The sequence below is a fragment of the Geospiza fortis genome, unplaced genomic scaffold (genome assembly GCF_000277835.1).
Source record: "Geospiza fortis unplaced genomic scaffold, GeoFor_1.0 scaffold190, whole genome shotgun sequence".
Lineage (NCBI taxonomy): Eukaryota > Metazoa > Chordata > Aves > Passeriformes > Thraupidae > Geospiza > Geospiza fortis.
Window position 1 is genome coordinate 7,745 of NW_005054328.1, and position 3,110 is coordinate 10,854.

Here is a 3,110-nt window from a genome sequence, read left to right on the forward strand (position 1 = left end):
TCCTCCCACACAACTCCACCTGGAATGAGGTCTCCAGTTGCTGAGGGCCAGGCTTACTCCCAGGTAAGAGACCCTGTCCATGGTGCCTCACCACTGTTTCAGGATTATGTATATAAAACCTTTCTGGTTTTGGCTATATATACGCACCATTTGTACATTTTGGTTCTTCCAGTTGTCCAAAGAAAGCTTTTTCTACTTCTTCCTGTTTGGGTGGTCTGTAGCAGACACCCATCACAATGTCATCCATGATGATCTACCTTCTAACTCTGACCCATAAGCTTTTCACCCAGCTCATTGCCCTCCCCAAGGCAGAGACAGCTGCACCCTCCTTGCTCTCTCATATAAAGGCAACTCCCCAATGTTCTGATTTCCCAGAAAATGAATGAGGTCTTGCCTCACCATGCTGTCGTATGCACTGATCTTATTTGTGTGCATAGCATTAGGATGGCCCCATTTCTTCCTCTTTCTTCCTTATGTTGGTTGTAAGATCTCTCATCTCCATGACCTCAAATCCCTTCCTTGCCAATCACTTCCTCACTTTATTGTAAGTCATCATCACCTCTCTCCTCCATCATTTCTAGTGTAAAACTTCTCTTCCCCAGATTGGCCAGCACATCGGCAGAGACATTTTTCCCCTGTTTGGTCAGAGGAATCAAATCTCTTCCCAGAAGTTCTTGATCACCAGAAAGGCTTCCAAGATCTTGAAGACAAATCTTTGTTGTTGCCACTAGCTATGCAATCCCTTGTGGACATATAGGATTCCTCCACTCTGACTCAAGGCCCTCCCCTCAGTGATGGCACCAAGAATACACTGCTTTGGCCCCTGTGCCCTTGGCTACACCCTTGGATCCATGTAGTCATGTTTGATATGCTCCATGTCTCCCCTGACCTCACTGCTGTCCCCATGGAGGAGCTGCAGTAGGTAAAAGTCCCAAAGCTGACAAGACCTGGGAGCATCTCCACAACACCCTAGATCCAAAACTCCCCAGCAAACCTCCTCTAATTAACTTGCAGCTTTATCTCCAGGGAGCTCCCAGGAGTGTCCCTAAGACCCCAGGATTTCACAGATCCTGAAGCTGAAGGCAGCACGTGCTGTTGGCTGCCTATGCTGCCTGTGTTGTCAGGTGTCTCCTGCTCTGGCTACCTGGCAGTGCCATGCAAAGGATGAAGGCAGGAGATTTGCACCTCTGAGGTCTGTGGGGCAGTAAGAGCACACTGGGTGGGAGGGTCTGTGTCCTCACACTGAGGCTCAGGCTTGGCTCTGCAGCAGGGCTGCCCCATCTTTACTGATGGGGAGGGGAAGTGTTTCAACAATAAGCTCATGTGCCATCATGTCCAATATGCTTTTCTTTTTGTACAAATGTAGGTGAGAAACTCCTGCCTTCAAGACCTGACTGAAATCAGAAAGGAAAACCAAAAAACTGTGAAGACTGTAACCTCTTCCCATGACAGAATTGGAAGAACAGATGAAGAAAAATGCATGACATAGGTCAAAGTTTTGAAAAGAGGTAAACAAACTGGAAAAGTAGGGAGGAGATAATTCTGGAATTACTGCATTTAAGTGCAGGCTCTATTTGGGATGTGTTGGTACACCACTGATCTCAGAAGGACTGTTTAATGAAATGAAACACAGCCAGCCAAGTGCTTGGCTTAGCCTCTGTACTTTTCAAAACACCAGGAGGTATCTCAAGCAAACAAAAATTCAATCAGTGTCTTTCCTACAGCCCAGGAAAAAGTTTTTAGAAAATAACAATTCTGAAAACCTGAATGCAGAAAGCCCTGGGCTGGCTGTTGTTCTGTGAAGTAGTTGTGATAGTATTGCCTGATTTAGACATAAACAATTGAAGAGATAATCTTATTTTTACATTAAAAAAATTATATCAGATGTGGCTAATTGGAGACTAGAGGCAGGGAAGTGCTTAGAGGCACAGTAATTGTTCTTGTCTGATCAGAAGGATCAAAAAAGAATCCCTTAGAGAGATAAATTTAAAAATAAGATTCTTGTGGCATATTGATCATAAGACTGATTTTTCCTGGACATGCCTGGACAATATGCTGAATGTGTTTAAACACAATCTTGTCACCAATGATCTGAAGGATTTGTTCTCTTAACTACACATCTTGTTCTATGTAATGGTCACATTTCCATTTGTCTGCTCAACAGCAGCACTTAAAAAGAAAAGATACAACTCTTCTATTCTTTCAGGAATAGTGGACTTGCTATTTGCCTGTGAATATCTGTGTTTATAGGAATTTCAGTGTTATGGATCTGAGTGAATGATTGCTACCAATGATCTTCAATTGAATAATTTTTTTTCAAGACCACACTGACCCTCTGTTTAGTGGCTGAGGACACATAAAGACCACTCACTCAGACACTGAGTCTCCTGTGGCATCAAGCCCAGACTACTGAGGTGAAGGAGTGGGAGACCTTTGGGAAGCCCAGCACAGCTGGCTGGGGTAGCACCAGCCTGCCCTCTTCATCCTCTGAAAGCTGTCATGAGTCCGGACTTGTGCCTGGGAATGTCTGAGCTGCTGCTGGAAGCTGGGGCTCTGGGTGAGCTCATCTGATCAGGAAGAAAGGAAGATGCTGCTGTCCACTTATCTTTCCCTCTGTCTGCACACGCCAGCATTTCTGAAACAGGACTGTTTGTTCCCTCCTGCCACAAAACACAAAACAAAGTGAATAAACTTGGAGTTTTGTGATGGAGCATTGTTCAAAATACCCTTGGGAAACTCATCATAAAGGAACTTCTTTAGTATTATACAGCCTCATTCAGGAAAAGCCTCTGGGAGGGACAGATCCTGGTGAACACATACGAGGCATTCAGAGCAGGAGGTGTCCTGTGCCCAGGAAGAACAGCTGGGATTCCCCTCTTTAATGTGTGCCTTGAGATTTGCTATGTTTTCAGCTACAATGAGATTTCACCAGAGGGACATAAAAACTGGTAAAATGGATGAAGTCAATGTCAGGCTGAAAAATTCCCAGTCCTTCCTCTCAAAGTGCAAGAGTGATATCACTCAGTAAGGGAAGAGAGATTTGAAAACGCTTTGTCTCTAGGAGCACTCCTGCTCTGTCAGGGCTCTTTAATCACCTTGAGAAAGGAATG